At 32.4% G+C, this 14,883-nt stretch overlaps 1 non-coding gene across 1 annotated transcript; it reads right to left on the reverse strand.

Moving 5' to 3' along the window:
• Positions 1 to 12,426: 12,426 nt before the first annotated feature.
• Positions 12,427 to 12,498, reverse strand: TRNAC-GCA. Its single transcript has one exon. It is a non-coding gene; the product is annotated as a tRNA-Cys (tRNA).
• Positions 12,499 to 14,883: the final 2,385 nt, after the last annotated feature.

Consider the following 14,883-nt stretch of genomic DNA (forward strand, 5'->3'; position numbering starts at 1 on the left):
TGCATGCATTTGAAGACATATATGCAAGATCCGCAAAAGATCAGCTAGCTTTTCTAAATTTTGTTCTCTTGATCTGCATCGCAAGATCGATCATGCAAATTCATTATTGGAGTTGATCAAATTTTCTACAATTTATAACTGAAAGACTATGATCTACAATATAGAAAGATAGGCATAATTAATATATGCTGTCGTGGGCAATATATATATATATATGGACCTCAATATTTATCGTAACGGTATGTACATATTATATAGTGTTATATTCGAATTGTTAAAAAATATTTGAGTAAAACAATTATAGAATATTTTAATCTATAATTATTGGCTAAAAACTTTCAATTTCTGGTAGGGATGTGTTATACCTTTCTTTAGATAAATAGAGCCTTTAAGCTCCTAATTAATTAGAACTGAATTAGGCCGTGAGTAGGTCGATAGAGAGAGCCGTGTAGGACACAAATTATTGCATAAGGAAATTTCAAATGCTAGAGCTACGAGAAGTATGATCTAGTTTACATCTAATCTATCATATCAAACTACGTCAATTTGTAAATTTATTTTTATGATCAAATCTTTTTACTGCTAAAGTATTTTTTTTTCTATGCTATTCATAATTTATATTCCCAGAAACTCATGTTTAAATTATAGGATTTAAAATAGCTAGAGAGATTCATAATTAAGTGTACATATAAGATTTATTGAGTATCTAATCATGTTTGATAAATTCACTCTTATAAATAATATAAAATTATTCACTTTATGTGTAGCTCTTTATAAGTCTTATAAATTAGTTTCAAGCAAGAAATGAATGCAAGAAAGGAGTGTCTTTTCTTGTCTCTAAATGACATATATAAGACTGGCCGCCAACTTTAAAAAATTTGATAATAATTTTAGAAAACTTGTATATATCTGTCTCCTTCAACAAAGAATTAAAGAAAAAAAATAAAGGGAATGAAAAATTATCACTTCTTCTAAAATTAAAAGATTATAGAGTTAGAATTTGAAATCATGACATTTACTTTGGTATAATCATGTGAATTACTATTTATTCTAATAGTTTAAGTCGATGAAACGTGATAAATTTAATTATTTATATATTATTCTTTACGTGGCAGGGTCTATTAATTAATAACTAAAGAGAAACGCTTTGTAGTAGTACTCCTGTTGCTGTTTGGCAAAAAACAACCCACCAACAGGCTGGTTACACGTAAGATAAAAGGATTTTATAGCACAATAGAATGGAAACAGTTGATTAATTTCTTTAATAGTAGAATAAAATATTATTAAAATATTATTTTTTAATATTATTATTATTTTGAGATTTGAAAAATTTGTATTGTTTATTATATTCTGTATGGAAATGATGAGATGAGTTTAGATGAATTAAAGTGAGTTTTGAATCTAAACTACCCTTAATCTTTTTCCATAAAACATTAAATTGCATTTTCTATATGTGCATGACATATTTGAAAATTAAAAATTTAAATTTTGAAATTTTAAAAGATGATTGATTCTAATTTTTCACATGCGGATCATGATATGAGTAAAAGTTTGAATTTTAACTTTTTGAAAGATGATTGATTATTATTTTTTACATGTGCATGCTTTGTTTGAAAATTTTGAAAAGTAATCGATGATCTTTTTGGCATGTGTAAAAGATAGATGATTTTGTTTGTAAATTTTGAAAAGTAAATAATACTTCTTTTATCATATGCAAAAAGTAAAAGATTAGGTTTGAAAATTTTGAAAAGTAAATGATGTTATCTTTGATAATTATAAAAAAAGATGAAGTTTTATTTGAAAATTTTAAAAAGATGAAACTTCTTTTTGCCATGTAAATCTTTTTAAATTTAAAAACAAAGTTTACAAAGCCTGACGCACGGATGAGTGGGGAGTGTGGGTAAAGGATGAGATCTGTTGTAGGAAAATACATAATTAGTCACATAATATGCTGACGTGGTGGAATGAAGTTGGAGGGCTGGTTATGGCCGGAGACCAGACCGGATTTTCTCACAAGTAAATTATAGAGTTCTATGTACGTACTCTTCGATTTTTCTTTCCGTTAATTGCGGGAGAAAGCATATAAATGATGTTTTATTGGGGGGCATGAATAACGGCACGGAATTAGTCGTAAATAGACTAGACTTTTTGATAGGATATCAAACTTGACAGTTCCCGCTATCATGGAATGGAATTACGTCGGCCATTATTCTCATCCTTTTATTTCATTCAAAAGAAAAATGATACCAGCAGTTGTAATTGTGTAAATATCATATAATCATTTAAAAAAAATTAAATAAATATAAGATTTATATGAAAAAAATTAATTTTTTAATAGTAAATTCTATTTTTTTAAAAATGACTGCATAATAATTACAAACTTTACGATTGTATGTAAAATTATTTAAAAATTAAATTTTTTTTTCATATGGATCTCATATTTACTCATTTTTTTTAAAAGAGCTGTGCGGCGCTTGCACACTCACGATTGTAAATATCATTTATCTAAGTAATTCTACATATACAATCGTGAAGTGTATAAACGCCGCATAATCACTTTAAAAAAAAGTTAAGTCTACTATTAAAAAAATAATTTTTTTCAAGTGGATCTCATATTTTATTCACCTTTTTTAAAATAATTATGCGGCGGTTGCACAATTTATGATTACAAATATATTTTCTCTTTTAAATAAGGTACAAGACTTCTTCGGTCTCTCAACATTTTCCTTTCATAAAATTAAATTATTAATGTTCTTGTTGAAATACATTTAATTATAATTTTTCGTTTCCATAAAATAGATTTAATGTATTATATTTAATTACATAAGTTTGTGAGTTTTACTTTTATAAAATCTAGACCTAGCATTTCTTTTGATTTTTATATGTTCACGCCCATATCAGCATTTTTTTCAACCATATTTTTTTAATTCATTAATTTTAAGAAATATCTTGAGAAAAGCAAGAAAATTGAAAAGTTTTTTTTCGTTTTAATAAAGTGATAATATAGATGCTGATTTTCACTTTTTTATAATTAAAATTTAAAGAGGCGTTTTTCGTTTTTTCCCCCTCTTTAACCCAGGTGGATCTAAAGGAAGGTTATTCATCCGGCCCGACTAGCTTGGGCTTAAGCCCAACGTAGGAAAAAGAATCCTCTTCGTATGCACCATTTCATTAGTGGGGCCTCCATGCACGATGTAGGTGGTGTTTGATATTGAATGTCCCAAACAAATCAAAAGTTAAAAAAAGAGATGAGTGACCATAAACGTGAAAGAGCCTTCTTTTTCGTTCGTACGTACGATCTTGTCCGATGGGAATTCGTTCGTGTTGGTTTTTTGTTTTTTTCTCAAGTCTTACGTTTAGAATGAGTAAATCTCGTATAAATATTTTTAAGAAAATAAGATTTTTGTTGAGTATTTTCCGAATGAATTTTACTTTTCTTTTAAAGACTAATGCACTACAAAAAAAATAAATTTTTGTGACTAATTTATTACGATTAAAAGACTATTCACAATTAATTTTAATTATAAATAATTATTTTGTTAGAATTAACTGGTCGTAAATAGATAATTTTCTTGTAATGATTATAGGGACAATTATATATACATCTTGGATTTGCAAAACATGTTCCTCAACTGAAAAATTACTCATGGAATATACGGACGCGGTAACATGCGGGAATACTGCATGATTGTTAATGAAAGAAAAAAAAAATCCGAACACCCTTGATAATATTGGACAATTTTTATTTATTTTTTATTTTATTTTCATGAAGTATGAAGAAGATGCAATTTAAATTGTACAATGGCACACCAGTACTGACAGAATCGCCAGAAGATAGCTAGCTAGCGACAGACATGCATGCTTCGATAAGATCTACTACACTAGCCATATGAATCTGCATATATATATATATATATATATAGACAGTACCTCACTTGATGCACTGCTTCGATCCCATGGTTCGTTCATCATGTAATGTTTCGTAGGTACCCTGCTGTTTGCAGATGAATACAGAATAAAGACACAAAGTAGCAGCATATATATTGGTTGAACTGTCACATGCATGCTAGCTCAAGGAAATTAAGATCCGACAACAAGTACTATGATTGATGTATGGCTTTTGTCATTGATCATGATCATAAAGTCATTTCATGCATGTGATCAGTTACTCGTGAAGAAATTATATACGTGCCATATATAAATAAATATATATATATATATAGGTTTTAATGGTATATTAATGTTTTAATGAAAGGATTATGAGAGGAGAATATCAGCCACATCGGCATCCATGAGAAGCGCCACTACAAGAAAACTGTTTATTTGTGGCCAGTTAATTTCAGCAAAATGACTATTTACAGTTAAAATAAGTCTGTTTTGGTCACAAATGGTCTTTTCGTCGCAACTAAATGGTCACAAAAACCCGTTTTTCTTGTAGTAAGTATGAAATAATTACTTAAACAAGATTTTGACCTACCACTGTGACTGGATCGAGTCCCAATCGATCATTGGGTGATCATGACCAGCACATGATTATGATCTATAAATTAGTTGAAGAGAAATAATATTTGCAGTCATGGGTTGCGTAAGTACCGTGCATTCCTTTTAAAAAAAATTTAGTAAATATGAGATCCAAATAAAAAAAAACAAAATTAACTTTCTAATAATAGACTTACTCTTTTTCAAAAGAAATACGCGACGCTTGCACAATCTATAACTGTATCTAACATTACTCATGAGTATAGTATATCAATACAAGCACATGAAAGAATATTAGTAGTCAGATTATGCATGGTTAAACTAATTGATGAATCGACATATAGAGAGATCTAGAGTATTGTGTTGGATTTTAAATAAAATTTGATAACACTTAGATCTCTTGTCAAACCCATGTAGAAATATAATAAAGAGTGCATACCGGTAGCCATTGCATAAAAGAGCGCAATAGTATGATCTTCCATGTCTAATATTCACTTTCTAAAAAAACACTAACAATGATGGGATGTGTAGAGTAGAAAGTGAATCTGGAATGGAGACCATGACCTTATATAACACCCAGAATTTCAGTTTTGCGCATCATAATACAATGAAACTATATAGGTCCTTAATGAGTCTCTACACATAAATTGAGCCTGTACCATTTTATGCTCAAAACTTGACCAAAATCACAGGCTTCAAGAGATGTGTTGGCCTAGTTATGTCACTTTATTGTTCATATTTATTGGGCCTTACAAATATTATCCAAAATTTATATTAGACAATTATACAATGTAAAATTCCTAATATATGTAGGTCCATTAATTTAAATAATGCTAACAATCTCCCACTTGAACCACATAGATTTATGAAAAATCAAACGCTGTAAACTTTATGAGCTCAAACTACAATTGCCAGATTTTATGGATATCATCTCAAAACAATCTGGTTCATTAAATAATATTAGTATAGGATCATGGCAATCATTGTCACATTTATCATGACAGGACCCATCCATGGTCACAAACACTAACATCATCAACAATATAGATCAAGTACGGATGTGTAGCATGTAAATTTCATGTAATGTGATCATTTATCATGTGTATTTCCAACTGGTCCCTGCATCATTCTTTTAAGCCTTATGTATTACCACAATTTTAAAGAAATGCAATATTAAAGTCATCAATAAACCAAAACACGGTCATAATAAGTGTCAAATAAATCAAATACATAACAGACAAACTCTCACTTAATAAAATATGTCACTAGAACTAACTATTCTCATACGAGCTATATGCTCCTTAAACACTTTAGGTGGCAAGCCCTTAGTGAGCGGATCCACAACCATGAGATTTGTACTAATGTACTCAATTGACACATGATGATTCTAAACCCTTTCTTTAACGACAAAAATTTTTTTGTCAATGTATTTAGATTTTGACGAACTCCTGTCGTTCTTAGAATATAACTCAGTAGCCTAATTATCACAATAAATCTTTAGTGGATTCTCAATACGGTCCACGACTTGAAGACCAGTGATAAAATTTCGCAACCATATTACTTGATTGGATGTCTCATTGCAAGCAATAAACTCTGCTTCCATGGTAAAAGAAGCTATAAGCATTTGTTTGACATTTTTCCATGACACAGCTCCTCCGGCCAACTTGAAAACATACCCTAAAGTGGATCTCCTACTATCGAGGCAACTAACAAAATCAGATTCTGAGAATCCAACAAGTTTTCATTTCAAAGTGTTTCGAAAGAAATTTCTTGGTTTCCTGTAACAAGCCTATGTCACTATTTGCCAGTAGAATGTTATCGACATATAACACCAAAATTATAAATTTTCTCTCACTGATCTTATGATAAATACATTGATCCACGGTTTTTTCATTAAAACTAAAACAGAAAACTACTCAATCAAACTTTTAATACCATTGGCGAGATGTCTGCTTTAAACCATATATGAATTTCTTTAATTTGCAAACCAAATGACTTGATTCTTTGTTCTCAAAGCCCTCTGATTGCATCATATATATTGTTTCCTCTATGTCACTATTAAAAAAAAAACAGTTTTTACATCCATCTGATGAAACTCTAAATCATAATGAGTTACAAGTGCCATAATGATTCTAAAAGAGTTTTTCGATAAAACTGGAGAGAATGTCTCTTTATAGTCAATGCCTTCCTTTGAGTAAAACCTTTTGCAACTAGATGTGTTTTATACCTTTCGACATTGTCTTTAGAGTCTTTATTGGTTTTAAAGACCCATTTACAACCAATTAGTTTAATACCATCAGGTAATTTGACAAGGTCCTAAGCGTCATTGTTCTTCATAAACTTTAGCTCATTTAGCATTGCACCTATCCACTTTTGGGAGTTAGCAATTTGTTTGGCTTGATTATAAGAAATTGGATCATCTTCCAATCCTATATCAAACTCATGCTCTTGGAGATAAACAATGTAATCATATGAAATTGCTGATCTCTTCTCCCTATTTGATCTCCTTAATGACACATCTTGTTGAGGGTGCTCAGGTTCTTCCGTATTAGTTAGAGGCAACTCAGAAATGATATGATGATCCGCATCCGCATCATGTAATAAGACATGTGTGACCATCTCATCGCCCTCAGTATTTTTCAGAGGTATTTCAATATGTTCCTCATCAAATACAATATTTTTGGGTTGTGAACTCTCACTATCCTGAATACCATCATTTTCGCAAAAGTAACAAGCAAAAACCTTATCATGTTCTTGCTGCACAAATGGTTGTGAATTCCCAGCATCCGTAGTTACTTTAACTTTATCATTTTTCTTTCTTTTCTTGGTGCCTTGATTTCCATGAGGGAAAACTGCCATGTGAGAGTTCCCTTTGCCATTATATCGCATTGAGACAAGTTTGCTAAGAAACGTACTTGTCTTTACCTTTTTCGATGCAACAAATCGGTCTACTATATGGCTCAGGCACCTTTTGGCATTTTTCACCTTAAGCATTGCACCTAGAAAATAATCAATAATAGAATGCTTCATTATCATAAGACTCATGCGATTAGAGCGCTCCCATCTTTCATAAGTTGTCCTTTGATCATCAGAACTCTGATCAGTAGGTTTGGGAGGCTCATCAACCCGAAACACAGTTTAAATCCATACACCCAAGAACAATAATAATATGTTCTTTCTATTTTATAAAATTTGATTCAGTAAGGACTAGAATGTTATTCAAATTGGTAGATATCGAGGATGCATTTACTATAAGAAAACAAAAGAAACTCACAATAAATAAACATCCCATTAATCTTGAAATAGAAATAAACAAACAATTCTTTGGACAATAACTACAACATGCATGTGAGCCTCTCCCAATATTGTTGGTTATCATGAATAATGCAAAATTGGCCTGGCCGAATAATAACCTTCCTTTGGGCCAATTATTGAATGCATAGGCTAATCCAAAAATATTTATACAATCTAGCAAAACAATAGTCTTTCTTTGGGCCAACTATTGAATGCATAGGCTTATTTTAAAAAAGAAAAATATGCAATTTACAAATAATCACCTTATACCATCTATGATCTGGCCAAATAACAACCTTCCTTTGGGTTGATTGTCATTCGCATGAATATAGATGTAACTTGATGCAACTCATTAAACTTTTATATAACTAAGGAGAAAACTTTTTGACAATGATCACTTAGGTGACATATAATTTTAATTTCTCCAAGTCACATGTATGAATTGCCATTAAATATCTCAAAAATAATTTTTCATGCAAATAAGACAATATAAAACAATATGTCTACAATGTAGAGACATTTCTTTCTTTTAATAAAAATTAATATTATTATAATTTGTAGGATCCGGGCAAAGATTTGGATCCAAATTCGGGTCAAACCGGGTCAAACTAGGTCATGGGTGTGTATCAAAGTCAAATGGGATTCATCCCATACGTATGGGCTTTGCCCATTCAGCCCACAGATTTTTTGTTTTTAAGAGTAATGCCTTATGACAAGGGTCCAAAACATGGATAAGACTAACACACTAAACCCAATCCTTCATTAAACCCAATTCACCTTATACTCATAATAGGAATGGACCCATAAATTGGATCAATCTAAACCAAGTCCAAGACTTGAACTAAAAAAAAAAAAAAAAAAAAAACCAGATCCAATTAAAAACAAAACCGTACACAAGTTTCTTATCTTTATGACCCAAGTCACTGTAGCAGTAAAGGAATTTTGGCGTCGTCACTATTCTAGGTACTATTTCGGCCAGTGGTCCTGTCAACGAGACCATTTTTTCGTCAGATTTGGATGAGGGGACGCCGATGAGGACATTTTCGGCGTCCTCCTATGTCTCATGTAGTCCATTTTAGTCAAAATATTGAGAGTACAAAAAATAAAATAAAAAATTTTGGCCACCAAAAGTAATGGTTTTTGACAATTCCGGTGGGCTACACACAAGCGACGACCATAGAACTCCAAAATCGAAAGTGTATGAATTGTAGTGGTGAAAAAAAATTACAAAATACGAAAAACATATTTTACAAGTACAACCTTATTTTCGCACAGATCTGACAAGTTGCTTTGATACCACTTGTTGATTTTAAATAAAATCCGATAACACTTATATCTTTCGTCAAACCCATGTAAAAATATAATAAAGAGTGCATACATGTAGCCAGTGGATAGAAGAGCGCATTGGTATGATCTTCCACGTCTAATATTCAATTTTTAAAAGAAAAACTCACAATGATGGAATGTGTAGAGTAGAAAATGAATCTGGAATGGGGACCATGACCTTATATAGCACCCAAAATTTCAGTTTTGTCCATCATAAAATAATGGAATTACATAGGTCTTTAATGGGTCTCTACACATGAATTGGGCCTGTACCATTTTATGCTCATGACCTGACCAAAATCATGGGTTTCAAGAGATCTGTGTTGGCCCAGTTATGTCACTTTATTGATCACATTTATTGGGCCTTACAAACATTATCCAAACTTTATATTAGACAATTATACATTGTGAAATTCCTAATCTGTGTAGGTCCATTAATTTAAATAATACTAACATACTGTGCATGAGAGAGAGAGAGAGAGAGTCTCTTCAATCGAAGTTTCTTTTAAGAGTATATGATTTTTTTCTAATTTAAGAACACCTGTGTGTGTACACGTATTTGAATTAACCAGCATAAGAGAATGCATACTTTAAATCGTGCTTATAATTAAGATCATTGGATTTCCACAAAAATCATAATTAACCATTAATTATACCCAGTTTTTCACATATATATAAATCTCTCTTAAAAAATATATATAATTTTTAAGGAAATCTGCATATAACAGTACTGAGTAGGACATTTCTTGCAATTACAAAAAGAAAAAAAAAAGAAATGCATGCTATATATAATAGGCTTTAAAAAGAATGAAGGAAAAGAAAAAAGAACCCACTTACTAATTAAAAATTCCATAAAATTCATAACTTCTTGATCAAGAAACACAGTACATGAGAAAAATATTGTCAACTTACTTTGGGGTGATTATGGCAACTTATGGGCCTATGCATGGCTATCTAACTGATGGAAACTTCCCAAGGGATCGCATGTTCCAAGGATTAAGCGAAATGAACGAAACCAAAACCCTAGATTCATGATGATTTCGCCATCGATGAACATTAGATCAATGCGATCCCTTTGGAACTCTCCATCTGCACTAAGAACTCATGTCTATGCATGGCTGCTGACAGTCCCAAAACCGAGTTTTATTGCAGGCTTGTGATGATAAAGAAAAAGCTTCTAGCTCCATGTTCTTGGATGAAATTATGCACGCAGAGAGTGAGTAAAAAACAAACATTAATGGAGATCAAATGACGATTTGATTCATAGAATAAATACAAGAAAGTATAGTTGTTTCTGGAAACTATTATATATGCGTTTACACATTTGTAGCTAGTGGGATACCATGAAGTCATGAGTCAACTTGAAATGCCATGTGCAGCTTGCTTCTAATGTGAATTTACTAAATTACGCTTGGCAGTATTATTATTATCCTTACAGTGAAAGCTCAATCGCGCACACACACACATTCCAATCTAATCCCATCCCACATACTATGCATGTAGTATGCATTCATTGGAGGACCCATATGCATGCATATAATTAATATCAGAATCTCAACTTATCCCAATATTCACTCTCAATGTTGATAGTTATAAAATGCTTAACCAATCCCAACACATTTCACCCTGGTTAATTCTCGAGGCTAGCCAAATATATATTGATGCAAGTGACAAATTACTTCTGCCGAATCAAAAGGTGTTGCATATTAATGCTACATACATACATACATACATACATACGTATATATTAGGGCAGAATTAGGATTTGTTGTTCGGGGGGGCGATTGACAAAGTGTGTGGTCTGTATGAGTATAAGTAATATGTATTTTTTGCACATGATTATATAAAAAACAATAATCATATGTCATAAAATTGTATACAAAAAATACATTTCTATAAATCATCTTATAAGATAATTTTCCTTAGGATTTCCGTAGTTTGCTAAGGACCATTACAAAAAGAAAAGAAAATGTGGCTCATCAATGGCTCAGGCAGTCAGACTTAAGATAAATTATAATCATCATGATTCATAAACGTCTAGATCCATGGATTTAGAAATTAATAACGAAGATGAAATGAAATAAAATATAGTTGTTCTTGCAAGTAAATAATAATAATGTACATTAGTACACCATACATGTTTAGATTAACATACCCGGAACTGTGAATCTAGTATTACTAGTGGAGACTGCTTCAAGAGAAAATCAACCGGAAACTATGTCCATGCAGCTGTGTTTTGGCTCTAATGTTAGTGTTGTATAGAATGAAAAGAAAACTTAAAGAGACGTTATGCAGTAGAGAACGAGAGACGTATTGGTGATGGATTGATGGATTGATTAATCGTGTAAATTGTAATTGTGAGAATAATCACACGCTAAAGGCTATGTAGCTTGTGTAATTGTCATTGTCAGAATTGTTCAAATTAAAATTGTGTTCAGTTAAACTTAGTAGCATGTCAGATTACTAAAGTCTAGAGTTAGAGTGATGGTATTTCTGTGTTTGAGTATTGTAGACTCAAGGGTGTCAGGTAAACTGAAAAGTTAGTTGTTAGAGTCTAGACTAAGGGTGTCAGGTAAAGTGAAAAGTTAGAGTGAAAACTATGTGAGTATTTGTTGGGGGGGACAATTTGAGTAAAAGTTGTTGGGGGGGGGGGGGGGGGGACAATTTCAATTATAGAAACAAAAATTATAATTATTTATATACCATATTAATTTTTTTAAAAAATTTTGGGGGCAACCTTGTATAGAGGTCCGCCCCTGCATATATATATATATATATATATATATATATATATATATATATCATAGTTCATGTAACACCGTGATTTTTTTCTCTTTTTTTCTCTCTCTCTCTCTCTAAAGTTGCTTAAGAGAGGTGAATGGAATAGTAGAAATTCAGAATGATTCAAGGATGCAGTGTTTTTCATGCACCCAATGGTTCATGCTGATCTTCATGAATATTCTTGACATGATTATGCATGTTAATATATGATCTTACCGGATTCTCCTAAGTTTAAACTTACAATCGAGAGCTGTAGAGACACACTATATAATTAACTTTGTGTCGTGAATTGGAGGACATTAATTATATGGAGGTGTATAATATTGTATGATATATAAGCCCTATCTATATGCAGGATTGGGTCCCTGCAGAGTGGGGAATATTGCCCCTTTTGACCTCAGTAGTCAGGATCGTCCGACCGGGCTTTCCATCTTCATCATCAGCTTCCAGCTTTTAGCTCATGTTGAACTGCTTTGGATTAAAGATTCTGACTGAATGCCAAGAAGGTTAAAAAGAAAAGACATCAAAAAATAATAAGTATAATTAAGGGCCCAACCGGGTTCGAACCGGTGACCTCTTGATCTGCAGTCAAATGCTCTACCACTGAGCTATGGACCCATTACATACTACTGTAACCGGGTCTTAAATATAAAAGCCTTCGTACACCTCATCGACAATCACTTCGGCAACCTCGTCCCTATATTAATCTCTCTCTCATGTCTCTGGACGGCCTAATATTATCACACATGCGTTCTTCTGCATATGATCTTATACGCATTCTAAATATTGGATTACGAAAGTCTCTTATTAATTAGCAATTACCAACCAACAAGCTAGAGTAAAGCCTAATAACTCATAATGATGTCTCATTAATTAGTTCTTTAATTTAGTCTCTTTGTAAATATTTATATTTGCAGTGTTCTACATCGATCTATATCAGATGGATAACATTAAATGAGATGGCAATAAGGGGCTAAGGCGCAAGCTAGCTAGGCATTGTGCATGAGAATTCAGTAATTTAGATATCTCCATTTGTCCAACTCTAGTTTACTTCACCGTAGTCAATTACAATGGCTCAATTAATATAGCTATGAGAATAGCATTGATTATGAGTGTTGCATGGGCTTCAACTTTGGAAGAAATTATATATATAGTTTTTAAATTATAAAAAAGGATGTGATCAGCTTATGGATGGAAAACATTATTAGATAGATGTGAGAGGAAACACATGATTATCTAACGAAGATTGATGGATCACATCTGTCCCCTCTACTTCAAATATCTTCCTGGTATTGTTGTACGTTGTGGTTAATTTGCAAGACATTGATGTAGATGAAAATCTGCATGCAGACATGTGGTAAGCTGTCAAGTTATACCAAGTCAGAACAGAAAGCTTGTCAAGGACGTTGCATTTAGCGGATCAGAGATTTTTATATGCAAGGGACCGGAAAAACTGAAATTTTGAACTGGGAAAACCATCCTATATATACTCTGGTAACAGTGCCCATAAAATAAGCATTAATTGTAAGGCATCAGTGGCAGACTTTCCATTTATATGTCCGATTAGTGGGTGGTTATAATACGGTAGTACCTTTTCTTGGTCAACAGAACCAAGTGCATTTGGGCAGGGCAAGCCAGGTTGAGATCATGATGCTGGAGCCTGCTTACTTATAGCAAGGCAATTGGGTGGCTGTTTCATTTGACTTATTTGCTAGATACTTCACTCTCCTATTGGATTGATTTGGAAGAGCATGAGATAAAAAGGGAACTCCGGGACATCGTCCTTTACCTTGAAGAATGTATGATCCTAATTAGCTAGTTCTATTGATAATCCTATACATAACAGACTAGTTATAGAGGAATACTGTTGCATGTACCTCTTGTGTAATGGTAAAAGTCTCAAGTTTGTCGAGTGTAAGTACATGGCCGGCTACGATTCTTGAGAGTGGCTGCTATTCATGCATGCAAACATATTGGAAGTTAGTTAATTTATACCTAGATCCTGAACTCTCAATGAACTGACTAGCTAGGTACTAGACTCTTTATCCTGGAATAGTTGAATTAAGGCACCTATCTCTTCTAAAAGAATGATTCAGATTAATTATTTGTGCTGCATTTACTGATTTGCTAAGCTGATTTATGTATACAGACGTTACACTGATGAATTGTTCCAATTTTGAAATGGGGAAAACATTGTGTTTGTGTCCAAAGATGTGTTTCAGTCCAAACAACTTGAAGCTTAAACCAACCTTGCTTGTTCTATCATTTGGAAAAAAATTCCCTGACACCACTTGGTATATATATATCGAAGTTACACATGTAATTAAGTAAGTACGTTTCAACCATTATATTAATTGGGCACTTTTTTGTTATGCTAATTCAATCTAAAGCTTTTTCATTTTTATTTTTGTTGCTTCTATTGCTGCATTTCATGTGCAGGGAAAGCGGCCACGTAATTGGTCGTGGGAATAATGTTTTTTTTTATATGGCGGACTAAGGAGATTCGATCATTGGTTCTCTTAGTGAAAAACCAATTAGGTGTTGCCAATTAATACGTTGTAGCTAGCTCGTATATCCAACAAGATTATGTGCAATGAAGTGGATACTTGATTTGTTTATCTTTCCAAAAGGGAATGGCCGCGCGCCTTTAGATCATTCTAGAGAAAATATTAATTTCTTTATCCAAGTTCAGATGTTCTGGAATTATGAAACAAGCAGCATGCACTAGGCCTAACAGATCAGGGAATTATGCTAATTAATAGTATGCCCAAATGCTAAAGCAAAACAATTAATCAGGTGGCTGGCTATAGCTATGTTGTATAAATACAATCACACAAGTGGTAGAAAATTGAAAGCCATATTAATGCAATATCATCACTCAAATAGCAAGTACGGCTAAATGAGAAGATAATTCATCACAACACATGCAACAGACAAACTTCTTCCAATTATATTTGGCTAGAGATCTACCGATCGAGAGCTAGCAGCTAGCTTTCATTGACT

This window comes from Juglans microcarpa x Juglans regia, chromosome 2S, assembly GCF_004785595.1.
Source record: "Juglans microcarpa x Juglans regia isolate MS1-56 chromosome 2S, Jm3101_v1.0, whole genome shotgun sequence".
Classification (NCBI taxonomy): Eukaryota; Viridiplantae; Streptophyta; class Magnoliopsida; order Fagales; family Juglandaceae; genus Juglans; species Juglans microcarpa x Juglans regia.